The sequence below is a fragment of the Lonchura striata genome, chromosome 1A (genome assembly GCF_050655825.1).
Source record: "Lonchura striata isolate lonStrDom1 chromosome 1A, ASM5065582v1, whole genome shotgun sequence".
NCBI lineage: Eukaryota > Metazoa > Chordata > Aves > Passeriformes > Estrildidae > Lonchura > Lonchura striata.
The window spans coordinates 27,705,038-27,719,544 of NC_140741.1; the positions used below are offsets into that span (position 1 = coordinate 27,705,038).

A 14,507-nucleotide genomic window follows, 5' to 3' on the forward strand; every position below is an offset into this window, starting at 1 on the left:
GGGCAGATGCATGCTGCTGGTGTGTCAGTGCCTATAGGAGCTGCACAGAGTTTGTATCAGTGGGAATTCACTCTCACATACATCACTCAAGGACAGGAATGTGCAACGTGACAGACCCATCACTACCCATCATTCATCTCATTTACTTCAGCAAGGAGGATGCTTGATTGTGTCTGAAAGTCAACAGGTCAGTGGCTTCATGTAGCAGCTCATGCTGTTCCCAGTGGTGCTATTTTCTTACTAATCATTTAATCTTGTATTCAAAGTTCAGTTCCTATGGCTTACCTCCTCCTCATTTTCTTTCACTTTCACTTAAAAATATAATGTTCTGTTTCAGCAAAATTAACTGCAATTTCATGGATCACTACAGCAGGAATAAGTTGTATACATAATACTGTAATCCATCTATTTGTTCCCCAGAATGCAAATTGACTTGATAAGAAATTCCATGTGCTATGTAAACAACCCTACTTCTAATTGAGAATGCTATATTTTCAGTGCAGATGGGGAAGGGAAAAGAAGATTGTCTCCAGCTTTGACTTTCTGATAGCTGTTGCAGAATATTTTGTTTACTTTTTTTTAATCTATCACATAGAAAATATAGGCAACAGCTGCCTTGATTTCTTTTTAAGCAAAATCTCCAGTGTTCTACTGATGCTTCATTCTCCCTTTTCCTTAGAAAAAAGTCTGGTTCTGATATAATATGCCAGATGACAATATCTAAAATGCACAATTCCTCTAGCGAGTAGATACCAATTATCATAGTAGTGAGAACAGCATATGACTCTTGTTTCAGAAGTGTGTCAGCAATGATTAAGAAGAAACACTGTACACTAGGATGCACAATAGGGAATTAACTTTCCATGGCCCTTTAGGTTCAGATTCTCTGTGGGGTTTTCCAGCAGCTGGAATAATTTATATGAACTTGGATGCTCTTCTACTATTAATTGATTGGTATTTCCATTTCTTTTCTCTATAAAGATATTTGTAATTACCAAGAATTTCTTTCAGGTTCAGCATTAAAATCAATATCTAGATATTATATCGAAAATAAAAACAGCTTTTATATGTTCTTACCATTTCCTAAACTACCAAGTTTCTCAACCAATTTTTAAATTATAAAGTAGGAGTTACTTAAATGCCAATGGTAAAGCTATTTGGGTGGTAAACACTAAATATTTTCTTTATGTATACACTTCACTGGACTACCAACTTGAAGTCCATTAAGTTAGCATAACCTAAGTCTTCCAGAAGAAACAAATTATCAAAATTACCAGACAGAGTTTTTAAGCAAAAAGAAGGAAGTGTTCTTACATACCATGAAGTAAGTTGTCACATTTGCTGCCACGGAATGTAACAATGGACAAAAACGTAGACAAACTTACAGAAAATAAATGGCTTTTTTTAATAATTGTTCAGATACAATCTCTGGCTCAACCAGTCAAGTCAGACTTGTTGCAGTGAAGAATTCCTGGAAGGAATGTCAAGAAGGCTTGCTTTGTTTCCTTTCTTCCTGCTCATTTTCTGTAAACAGATCATATTGGCACTCCCAGCTAGAGGACACTGTGCCAAGTGGGCCTTTTGCCTGACTCTGTACACTACTGCAGTGCTCTTTGTGTATTATAGCATCTTCAGTATGATTCCTTGGCAAAATCACATGTGCCTCAGAACAGACTTGTTTCTACCTGTGGCATCTGCCAGAACTGCAGAATGAGCAAACTTGCTGGCTGAAGCTGCTTCAGCACTTGCTCCCAGCTGACAGACACTGGGGGTGCTGCTTGGTAACTTGAGTTAACTGGGCTCTCATTGCACTGAGCAGCCACTTTAATTATCCTATTCTCATATCAGTACTCGTGTAACTAGGATTTTGTATACAAAAATTCCTTCTAACTGCCTTTGGTCCAATTCCCTTCATTAATCTAGGAAAACACAGGTATGGGAGAGTAATATAAAGACCAATCTATTTTAATATGTGCTCTAGAGTCAGAAAATATTAATTTGTCTTGCTTACTTTCAAGCCATTAATTTTCAGAAATGCCAAATGGATGCTAATTTCTTTTCAATTTTCAGCATTTTGGCTCATCTGTCTTAATATTCAAAAATACTTCCATTTATATGTAAACCTAAAACCAGCAGTGCTGCCATTTTCCCTAAGTTCTTATTTGTAAAGGTGTTGGTATTTTTAATTATTTTTTTCTGAGAATAGCATGGAAAAGTTGTTTATTCTTACACTTTTTCTAACTAGCTAATTTTTCCTTAAGCAATTAGGTTAAATAATCAACTCCAAATTTACTAATTTTAATTGACAGGTTTTCTCAAGTCATCCTTGATTCCTTTCAGTGTTATCCATATATTGAACATTTTGCAGTGTCTCAGTGTTGAAGAAGCCCTGTTTATATTGGTGTCTGACTTTCTCTGATGCATTATGTATAAAATAGTCCAACCATGAGAGGCACTGGAACACAAACCTCCAGGTCTTCCTGCAGCCATTCATCCAGTGGCCTAACTGTATCCATAATCCAGAAGGAGAAACTGCACTGTCTCTTAGTTCAGTGATCTCCCACATTAATGAACTTGGGAGGCCCCAAGAATTGTTAGTGGTTGCTTTTCTCACTTTAACTTTTTAAAAATATTTTTATAAAGGTTTTTGCAATTTTTCTAGTTATTTTCTAGTTATATCTAGTTTTAGTCAGTAAGTGGTGCCAGACACTTCTCATGGTGCTTTTTTTATTCTCCAAATGACAAAACTCAATGCACATCTGCAAATGTAACAACTCAAAGTAGGAATTAGGGCTTCTGTCCTGAAAAAGGTGGCAGGATGGATAGCCCAGATGAAGTGCATCTACACCAATGCATGCAATGTGGGGAATAAACGGCAGGAGCTGAAAGCCATTGAGTAAGTGCAGGACTGTGACATAGTTGCCATCATAGAAACACGGTGGGATGACTCTCACAACTGGAGTGCTTGCAATGGATATCTGTACACTCTTCAGGAGGGACAGGTGAGGAAGGAGAGGCAGTGAGGGAGCCCTGTGTGTTAGGGAGTGTTTTTACTGTCTAGAGTTTAATGATGATGAAGGTAGGGTTGAGTGGTTATGGGTAGGAATTTGGGGAAGGCCAATAAGGCAGGAGTCTGTTACAGACCACACAACAAGGGTGAAGAGGCAGACAAAATATTCTATAGGCAGATGGGATAAGTCTTGTAATTGTTGGTCTTTTTTCTTGTGGGGAACTTCAACCTACCAGGTATCTGCTGTAAGTACAGCACAGCAGAGAAGAAGCAGTCCAGGATGTTCTTGGAGTGTGTGGAACAGGGACAGAGAGCAGAATGAAGATCCCACAACCCAAGGGGAAATGGTCAGTGACCTGCTACACCACTTAGACACATGCAAGTCTGTGGGGCTGAATGGGACCTACCCAAGGATAATAAGGGACCTGGTAGGAATGCTCATGATATCCATAAGTCTGTGATATCATTTACTTAAACTTCTGGAGAAAGAAGCAGAGGCTGAAATAATTTCATCTTCCATTTCTCATCTGTGTAAGGAAGCCAAAATCAGGATTGCTTGGTAAGAAAATTAATGAACAGGAGAAGTGAATATTGCTTTCTGCAATAGCCTTTTGGTTCTATTCAACTGTCCTTAACTAAAAATACAGCAACCATAACAGATCTAAGGAGAAAGCAGAGAGAATATGTCTAGCGTCTCCTTTTAGCAAGACTACATTTTGATACCAAACTAGAATGAAAGTGACTTGGTTCTACTCAATAATGTATGCCATAATAATTTAGTACTTTGACGTTTACATTTAAAAGCACAATATTCAGGTGTTCCACTATGAAAAGTCAATTAAAAGCATGGAGAGAACCACCAGCAAGTAAAAGAAGAAATGGAAAATTTCAGTGCCCAGTAAGTCTGTTTAAACACAGCCTAACACCTTCAACTGTTTAACCACTGCTTCAGTAGACTTATGGTGCTAATTTTGATCACACCTATAACAAGATCCAAATGCAAATGTCAGAGTCAGTGAAAGTTACATTACAGAAAAAGAACAATATCTGTATCTAGGGAGAAGGGAAAGAAATGTCTCTTATCAGTCTAGTGCAACCCTCCTATTTACAGAATTGTTGAAGTGCTCTAAAAAAGAGCAGAGAGGTGAAAGAATTATGAGAGCTTCAATTTGTCATTGAATTGCTCTGCTAAATGGTAACACCAGTTTTTTCAAACCAATGGGCTTGACTGCATCAGCTTTCCCAGCTCAATACTCAATAGGAGATGCATTTTGGTCTATGCAGCAGTAGTGTAAAAAGGGAATGCAGCCGCCAAATGATTTAAATGATGCTTGTGAATTGTTATTTCACAGCTTTATGAGATGTTCCTGTTCCCATCCCTTCCTTTTATTGGTTAGCATAAGGCTGGATAGATTTCTGTGCAAATCCCAGCTGAGTCACCAGAGAAGGTCCTTTTTCATCACTTCTCAATTTGATTTCAAGCCCTGACAAACACCCAGCCTTAGGAAGGGAGACAGTGTGTGATATACTTTATGAAAACAATAAGTAAAAATATTAAAACTCCCAATAAATTTTGTTTTCCATGTGAGCTCCCTTCCCACAGTCTCCATTATAAGCATTTTTCTCTTGTGTGCTACCTACCACAGTCCAGATTGAGGGATATTTATAATGCAAGGATTGGCATAAATTTCAAGCAAAAGATCAAAATGGTACCTTTCGTGCCATTTCCTTTTAATTTTTCTAAATGGTACCTTTTCACTTTTTCTAAATAATAGAGCCGATTAATCTTTTTATCAAACTACACATTTTCTAATTACTTAAATGGGAAATGTACTGGTTTAATTAAGATTTTGCAGGGAGAGACAGTTGCAAACACTTGGAACAGAGAGAAGGTGGGATGTTTATGAGGAAGGTGCTGTATGCTTTATAACTCCCTGTCTTTTTCTTGTTTGCACTTCAAATGGAGTCCATTTTTATCTGTCTATCTCCTGCTGAGAGAATCTGATTTTATCATGTGTTTCAAGGAAGCTATTAAAAAACTTCAATCACAAAATTCTTCTTTCCCTCTGTATATTTTCTCTCCCCCTCTTTCTTTCTGTTAGAGTTGCATTGGTGGTATTGGTTATATGGCAGGATACATTGATTTGATTTGCTTTACAAGTTGATTAGCTAATCCTCCTGCAATGAAGCCTTGCTTTACAAAAACCTTGGTCACCATGTTTTCCTTAGCTGTGTCCACAGGTTTGATTTCCATAGGTCTAGGATTTTGTTGTGTATGCCACACTTCCTTCTTTGTTTCTTTGTTTTTAGTAAATGGTGAAAATGTCAAGAGTGACAGCTTGAAGGTCTATACGCAAACAAAAGGAACAACATGAACAATGCCAGCATAATCATCCTCCTCACTTCAGGATCTCAGGAATATTTCATAAGTGTAAAAAGAGCATACTGCCTGATATAGCATTACAGTACCAGTGTTTTGGTGGCAATATATCAAAACAGTTGAATCATAATTAAAAGAAGTTATTAACCTAAAAGATTTTCCTCTGAAAATTAAAAAAAATAAAAGCTAACAAACAAACAAAAAACCACACCCTGAAATATAAAATTTGGTAGATATCTGCATTTAAGTAATATTCAAAATAGCCATTGAGACTATAAAAGCATGAAGCCTGGATATAGCCATGCAGTAACTTTTTCTTTGTTTTATGTCAGACACATCATGCCATATCAATGAAGCTGAGCACTGTACAGGTCTTAGTGCTAGTAGAAAAGACATCAGCATTTGATTGTTGCATTCTGTGCCTCTGTTCTTGAGCCAGCTCCATGTGACTAATGCTACCAATGGTGCATATGTAACTGATTTTTAGTTTGCTGCTAAGATGCAAAACAAAAAATATTTTTGCCTGAATAGTTGAGTGTATTTTATCTTAAGCCAAATGGAAAGTTGTGCTTTGCCCAAAAGCATTTTTTATTGTTTAATGTGTTTTTACCTTTTTATTCAAATTAAAGTAAATTGTGAGATAGAGAGCTGTTTTTAGCTGTAAAATCAGAACATTTCATATTGGAAATACTTAAACTATTAAAAATGGCAAAAGAGTAATTTAATAGCAATTACAAAACACCTTAACTGGTCTCTGTAACTTTTTGAACATTTTGAAGATATAATTAAGAATACTTTTTTCAATACTAGATACTTCAATATTATCAATAAAATTTTGTTCATTTCAGTTTGCAACACCTGTGCTCTTTTGAATAACACAGATGGAACCTCAGCAACCTGGTTGCTTGTTCTACAAAGTCAACAGTAATTAGGTGTTAAAGTATTATTTTTTTGTGCTGCTTTTGAACAACAGGCTGGGAAAAGCACAGACCATTTGGCGAGGCTCTGAACCATATCCAAGGAAATGGTAGAAAGAAAAGTGGCTTCAGGAACTCAGAGCCATGTGGATCTCACTGGCTCAGGAACTGAGTAATTTATGAATCTCTTTCAGCTGCAGCAAATGGCTCTTTCACAGCTTACAGCTACCCGGCAAAATTTAGATGATGTTTTTAGGTTACGATTTTAAGAGGTCCTAGACTGGTGGCTGCAGGGGGAAATTTCACTTGATGTCAACTCCTTTTCCTTTCCTTTGAAATGCCTCATGTTAACGACTGCAGACACCGCACCAGGCAGGGCCGTGGCAGGGGCTGGCGTCTCAGAAGGCAGATTTCTGCTCTCCAGTAGCAGAAATTTTCCATTTCCACATTTTTCCAACCATCAATGGTCCTTCTCCCTCTGGGGCCTCCCTGACCCCTAGCAGCCCTCAGGCTGCCTTCAGGAGGAGGGACTGGAGCTCAGAGAGCAGAGAAGATGAGAGGGAAGCTGCCATTCAGAGGCCACCCCAATACACTCCTGGTAGCAACCAAAATGATGCAACGACTAAATCAGCAAATGTGCCTTTTCTGGGTTCTTGTAAGAATCACATTTTTATAGCTCTTTTGCTCACAGCTTGAAGACAGCCCCCTGGTTCACACTTATTGCAGAGTCTGGTGGCATCCTGGTTTCTCTCTCACATCCACTCCCTCTCGGTCTGTGCCTACACAGGCACAAGATGATCCTTGCGTCGCCTGCATTTGCTTACGGACATCCAAGCTCACGCGTGCACTGTGCGTACATGCCCGGGACTCTGGCACATCACAGGGCATTGTGGCACCAGAGGTGCTCCACGATTTCACGTGCTGATGGCTTATGGCCACTGCTGTCCCCCCATAACAGAGAGGAGGGTACATTTTCAGACACCTGCGATGGCTTGCTCTTGAGGATCACTACTAATACCTGAAGGGGCCAGTGCTTTCCAGACAGATATATTAAATAACTGAACACTGAGCAAGTTGTGAGGTGCCCCAGCACAGCTGTAGCATTCAGAGAAACTGCTCTCAAGCAGTTTCCCTCGCAGTAAGACAGTAAAACCACACTAAGCTGAGTCCCATACCCAGCTCAATAAGCTGCTGTGACTGTGAGTTCCTGTGTGGTTTGTGGTTTGCACTCCACCAGCTTGATTGGCTGCACTTCATGAGGGAGAGGCTGAGATGCTGGGCTAAAAATTTTTGTCCTGAATGGCTCCGCAGACTTTGGTCCTTGCTAAGCATTTGTGCTGAAGACAGGTTGTTATGAGACTCGTGCCATTCCCCCACTATTTTTTCCCATCACAGATCCTGAAAGACCAGAGTGTACCTACCTGCCACAAAGGTACAGATCTGCTTGGGGGCTTGCTTCTTCTGCTGTGAGGTTTTACGGGTAGATGCATTAGCTAAATTAACATTGCATTTTCTAGAGAGTTAAACAACTAAGAGCTTATCTGCAAGGCTTGAGATTTATCTGCAGGTGCATCAGATTTATCTCCTTGTCAGGGGGATCAGGACTGTGCTCAGGAGGAGTGTATTTATTGGAACAGAGCAAAGAAAATAATGAATGGGATTTTTTTTTTTTATTAGTCACAAGGAGAAAGCTAAGAAATAACCAGTTTTCCCTGAAAATTTAAGGTTGCTCTAGCAGAGATCAGACTATTGTGTCTCTGAGACAGCCATTGGGATCATACAGAAAGGGATAAGATGTCTAAAAAGAAAAATGCTTCTGGCAACTGGAGATTTGACCCTCCTTTTACTCAAAACCTGCTGCTCAAGTAAGCTGTTCTTCCTGATCTCTTATGTCTTCTGTGAAATGTGATGGTTTCTCAAGGGGTCAGACACGAGTGTAATTTTTCCTCAATTGCTTTTTAATGTTGTTGTAAAGCTTTTTGATGCATTGCAAGCATAACAGGCAATATTGTTATGAGATACATCTTTAGACTGGAGTGCTATAGAGCTGAATTGCAAGGTCTTGCATGTGTTTCATGAGTGTTTGTGTGCATAAAGTTCATAATACTTGCCTTGTAAGAGCAAAAGGACATCAGTCTCCAATACATAATTTAGTAACATCCTATCAGTACAACATTTTCTTAGAAAAAACAATAATCTAAACTCTCTTCATCAGCAGCAGGAGAGCCTCTCACGTTTACAATTGTCCAGTGAAGGAAAGTTTAATGATAATTGAGCTTTTAGTAAATGGGCATGGCAGCAGTAACTGAGCTTTGGGTTGAGAAAGAATTGCCTACCAGTTATATTTTGGCAGGGAAGACCATAGGTGATGCAGCCAGCAGTGCAAGTCATCCACCTGAAAGTGAAAAAGAGAGAAACTCATGCTTTAGCCCCTGCTCCCAGGTTTCTGAATAGGACAGAACCTCTGGCTATCATGTGATGGCAAAATGAGTTGTGGAACAGATAGGGAGGAAACCTGTTTCCTTAGCAGTGGCTCAGTGAACAAATGCATTGCTCTTGAAGTGAAGCAATTCCCTTTGCTTTCCTATTTAGTGACATTTATTTCTATTTCATTCTTGCATTTGAACTTGACAATCCCAAAAAGAAGAGATTAGGCACAAACAAGCACTGTCATTCCTGTTGTTTTCAGAAAAGCAGAATAACCTGGAGATGGATGGATATGCACTGTGAAATGCACACAGCTAAACTTAGCTTAGTTTTGTCGTCTAAATTTTGGATTTACTTTCATCTCTGCCACAACCTTCTGCACACATATACTAAATGGTTAAGACTGACAGATCTGTCTGGGCAAAAGGCAACTTTCAGAAAAGTGGGGCCCTGCTGCTCAAGCAGGCTGTTTGTCCTGATCCCCTGTGCCTTCTCACTTATTTTGCATAAGGTAGAGCAAGTGTGCAAGCTTGTCTGGTTTCTGTAAGTTATAGCCATCACTCTAGTAAGAGACATCGTTTCCTCTTCAAACTTCATCTTCCTTTACCTCATTACATGGAATTTATTTTTTTTTTTCCCTGATGATTACACTTACTCTTGTAACCATACACCAATGCCCTCCATTTTTGCGTTCAAGGGCCGGCAGTGTGGTTGTAATGTCCTCTGCACGATGTTACCCTTTGCCTTCCCAATCAACTGGCAGCTTGACAGCAGCTTCTCCTTAGCCACAAGCAGCATCTGAAAGTCTGGGCGGCAAGAGGTTGCTATTAAGCCACAGTACTGGAACTACTGCTGTAGGCAGTCCCTTTTGATTTATTTTTATTGTCTCATGCAATGAAAATTATTTTCATTCTTTTTCTGTGTTTCTTCCCTTAACATTGTTTTCACTTGAAATTCTCCTCTTAGTGGAGCTGTAATGTATATATGTATGTATGTATGTGTGTGTGTATACATATATACATATTTTTGTATGTATATATATGTGTGCATATACATATACACACACCATAAAATACACTCACTTGCAAGTTCAATCTCTGGTATTAGTTAGAAGAACCTACCCACTGTGGCTGACAAAACACCACATGTTTGACAAGTAAGGCAGTATTAGTACCAATAGTTGATATTCCTGGGCCTTAGGGGATCATTTTAGTTTGCTTAGATTTTTATAAATCTAATTCTGATTTCTTCTACCTTTTGTCCTCATCTCCAGAGTCTGGTTTTGGTCTAAGAAGAATGTACCAATTCTGTCTTTCATCAGTTCCTCAAATTGCAGTATAGAATCGTTAAAGCTGGAGAAGCCTCCTGAGATGGAGTTGGTCTGTTAACCCAGGGCTGCCATGTTCACTGCTAAGCTATATCCCAAAGTGCCACATGTATGTTCAATATAATGATGGCAATACACTTGATTTAAAGCTCAGGGTTGACTGTCAGCTATATCCCAGTCAGCACAAATGTTATGCATAAGTCCCTCAATATCTTTCAAAAATCTTTATTTTGTAGCTCCCTTGAAGGAGTCCTCAGCATCTTTTTAGCTTAGCTTTCCACCATTCTTTGTGTATTTGGCCAGCAAGAAAGGAAGTATATTACCATCAGAAACTTTGTCTTTCCTGGACAAGCCTTTCATCTTAATGTCTGCACACATTTTTGCCTATTAATGGGTGTTTTGCCCAGCCTTTAAGACAGGTGAGTGTGAACGCTTTCACTTTATAATCAGGCCCATGTACATGAGTGTGATGACATTGAGATGACAGAAGTACTAAAGCTGTACCAGCCTAACTTGACAATCTGCAAAAAAGGCCTGCTGCCCTGAGAAGGCAATATTATGGGTTTTGGTATCCCATTCCATTGAAATATCTCTATGTATGGCTGCACTGAACTTTTTAAATGTGTCCTACAGTTCAGAGAGGTGAAGTGACTTGCCCAGGAATGCACAGCAAATATTTAACTGAGCTGAACATTGAAAATGGATTCCTACTCTTCTCACCACTAAACAAGGCTGACTTGTTTCTGCACTTTATAGTGGTAATTTGATTTTAAATATGATTTCAAATGACTGCTTTTTTTAAAGGTGGGAAGAGAAATAGATTTGCACAATCATGAGTAGAATTGCTAGAGACATCAGCTAGGCTAACAGATGTGTGTACTATAAATTTCATAGTTCAAGACACAAACTAATTCCTGTGGTACAGCCCTTTTAGGGGGCTGATATTGTACTCAAATGCTCCTGATGCTTGATTGCTAATATCCTCAGGATGTTGAACTTACCCCACTGGGTAATCTGGTGGAGGGGAAAGGTGTCTTCCTTTCCTTTTGACTTTTGCCCAGAATGCTCTCTCTGAAGCGTAGTTGCTGTGTATTATTTCTAGAAGGATTTCAGATAGATGAGAATTTTTTAAAAAATGTTTTGGAATGGTATGAATTCTTCCTGTATCCTTTTCTTTTTTTTCAATTGTTCTACTAATTGGAGAACCATGCTAAAGTGCCTTTTAAATAATATCTAAGCAGGAGGGTTTAATCTTTGAGGAATAAGCTTGCTAAGAATGGACACATTATCCTGGCACTAAAATCAGAGGTCAGTACTGCAAAATATTATGAGGTAAAAGAAAATTAGTTGAGTGCCTAAATTAACATCATGTGCTAAAACATGATGAAATTCTTTTTTACCTCTCTTGGAACTCTAAGATCCATCCTTCCTCTCTCTCCCCAACTCAGTCTTTTTTTACAAATGGCTTTATCTTTTTGGAGCAGTGTACAGTACTAATAACATGCCACTTTTTCTCCCCGAGGCATTGTATACCTTACATTCTCTAGTCTTTCCTTTCCAGTTCCCCATTTGTTTTATTTTATTATCTCATCATGAAAATTCCACCAGTGACTTGGAGAGTATGACCTTAAACCCTTGGAACTATGACATTTCTTTTTTCTTTTTAAAATCTAGCTACATAAAAACATCATGTTTCTAGGTCAGTGGCACTAGCAATCTAAAGAGGGATTATCTTAAGATATGGACCAACTTCTGAAATTGTCTCTGTGTGTAATCAGGCTCGGGTAATGGTTTTGCATGCAAAGTGAAGAGTGTCAAAAGTCAGGACACTGGAGGCTTCTCTCTTGCTGTTTGTACAAGGCACTTGCTGTACCACATCAGACTGTTTGTCTGTCACATCCAGTACATTTCTCTAGTAGTGGTCAAAAATATTGATTCTGAGAAAGGTGACCGAACCCCCTATGAACCAAGCACGCAGAGCTCCATACGGGGATGGAAGAGATGCTTTCTAATTCTGTCAGGGAGATTAGTTTACAGTTTCAAGTGGAATTATCAAGTTTCAAGCTGTATTGTCATTACACTGCTTGGACTGCACTTTCTTGATAATTCTAATAGTGTAACAAATCTCTGAGATTAAATCTATCAAAACAAAAAAAACCTCTCTATTTCCTCAACTCTCAAAGATAACTGAATCTAGTCCATAAATACTTTCTCATCTTAGACAGAAGATGAATCTTAATTCATTGAAGCTATCAAGTACTTCTATATTCTTAGTAGAAGGGAATGAATGACAGGCAATATTACATTGCAAAAAGTTACATCAATGGTGTCATAATCATTTTATTGCCTTCAGCAGAGGCCATGTGCAGCACTTGCATCTTTTGCTTACTGGTTTGACATAGTATATATTGTTGTGTCCTGTACCCCAAGGAATGACATCTATATTATGTGCCTAAAAGGTTTAATGCTCTTTTCTGCATTTGCTGTAACAAGCCCATCCAGTATAAAAATCTCTGAATGTTTGTGCTGCTAGATTAACTTTAAATGATCTTCAAGAAAATATTTTTCCCTTCTCATGACATCACAGCAAGGCAGTTCTCAGTGGGGCTGACACTGCTGCTCACGGAGTTTCCTCATTCCGAGCAGCAGCTGCTTCACTCTGTTTCCAGCAGAAGTGAAGCCAGCTGTTCCTGCTGAAAGATGGTGGAAGTTCTACTGTCTACTGAGAAGCCTGGTGTGAAGTGATGAACATTTTCAAAGGACCATTCTAACTGTGGGCAGTTCAAGCGTCTTGAAAGCTCTATTTGTAGCATCATCAGAAGGAGTAAATCAAACGCTGAGTGTTTTATAAAGGATTTTTTTAAATTAAAATTATATTTAATTAAAATTAAATTTAATTTAAAGTATTGTAAGGGTAAAATAACCTTGGAAAAAAATCTTCATGTATTGTCTATGCAAGATTTCTGTGATCTTTAAGCAGAATAAAATCTGGATTAATTATTCTATTATTGAGGCCATAAAAACAAATTAAAGATCAAACCCAAAGTCAAGTTTCTTAAAAAAAACATATTTAAGAATAATTTTACTTAGTAAATTAATTAATAGATTTACATGTAACGTCTCAGAAAATTTATTATGTGCCTATACAGTTAATGCTGTAATTCTTAATGCTGTGTTTCTCATACACAGCAAAACCACTGAATCTGTATTTTAAGTTCTAAGCTCTGGTCAGCTGGAAGGTACACAGACATGACTAGTACCTCCATAGTACATACTAATTATTTTTATTTTCTAACTAGTTTTCAACATTGTTCTGACTGTTTCCCTTGACTGTTGAAGTCATTGGAGCAAACAAGGTTGAAGCAAGCATAGGATAATGTCTGTAGAAATTAATAATTCATTAATAACTGCAACTGTGAAATGGGTTTAGAAATACTTTCTTAAATCTCTAGGGCTTTTGAGGGTCGGTTATTTAAGCATCCTGAGCTTTATTATTAATTAGTTCTTTTACAGAAAAGCTTCAACTGACTTTCAGACACTGTTGACATTGGAGGCTCTGTACTAGAAGTTATAGCTTCATTGCCCAAAACAAGCAGTGTTTAATAGTCAGGTGGTTTACTCCAGGTGTACTGCTCCATATGGAATCTCAGGGAAGAAAAGGCACAGGATTCATGCTGTGGCCAATGTAATGTCTCTCCTTGGAGGTGTACCTCTAACAGCTCAGTTACCATTTCTTTGGCAATATAATAAGTAATGGTTGTAAAAAAGAAAACAGAAAACCAACTAAACACATCCGTTCAAGAGATGCAGGTTAAGTTATAACAGAAGAAAACCCAGGCCTCAGCAAGTTCCTTCTAAAGAGAGGGGTAAAGGAAGAGTGGGAAGTAGAAGGGAGGAAATATGAAGGGCTTGCTTGGATGAGGAGCTCTCCCAGTGCAGTTGTTTCAGTACTCCAGAAAAAAAAAAAAATCCTTTTTCTGTCTTGATTTCTGTTTCTTTGGTAGTGCCTTAAAGCTCCCCAAATCTGCTTTTATTTTGTCGCACTGTAATAAGCCACCAGGACACCACACTCAACTGAAGCATTCTTTCATCTCCACAACCAGCTAGATAGATTTTACCATTCCTTGCACACCATACAGAGACACTGGGAATGGCAGCACACTTGTAGCCACTGCTTTGTGATGTCAGCTGGTAGTTTTGGGGAGATCTGTAAGGAAAACCTCAGTGCTTTAGGAGGTGCTTGACTCAAACAGAGTCAAGCCCTTTTCTCTGAGTCAATACTGAATAATGTGCCTGAGCACATTTCTTGCACATGAGACCCGCAGCTGTAGGTTGATTGCCTGTGGTCATCAATTATCCTTCAGTTAATTGCATAAGCCTAAAGGCATCTTGCCCTGATAACTGAGGCAGGTCAGTTTGATTACAGTTTGCCTTCTGCATATCTGA

At 38.6% G+C, this 14,507-nt stretch overlaps 1 protein-coding gene across 4 annotated transcripts in view; it reads left to right on the top strand.

Moving 5' to 3' along the window:
• Positions 1–14,507, top strand: part of GRAP2 (GRB2 related adaptor protein 2) — a 104,543-nt gene that overhangs the window by 51,824 nt on the left and 38,212 nt on the right. For 3 of the 4 annotated variants that reach the window (XM_085570406.1, XM_021554035.4, XM_085570404.1), the window contains exon 1: positions 7,567–7,739. The exons of the other annotated variant lie outside the window; for it this stretch is intronic. The gene's annotated coding sequence lies outside the window, so the exon portion shown is untranslated. Of the gene's footprint in view, positions 1–7,566; positions 7,740–14,507 lie in introns of those variants that run through there. 4 annotated transcript variants of the gene reach the window in all.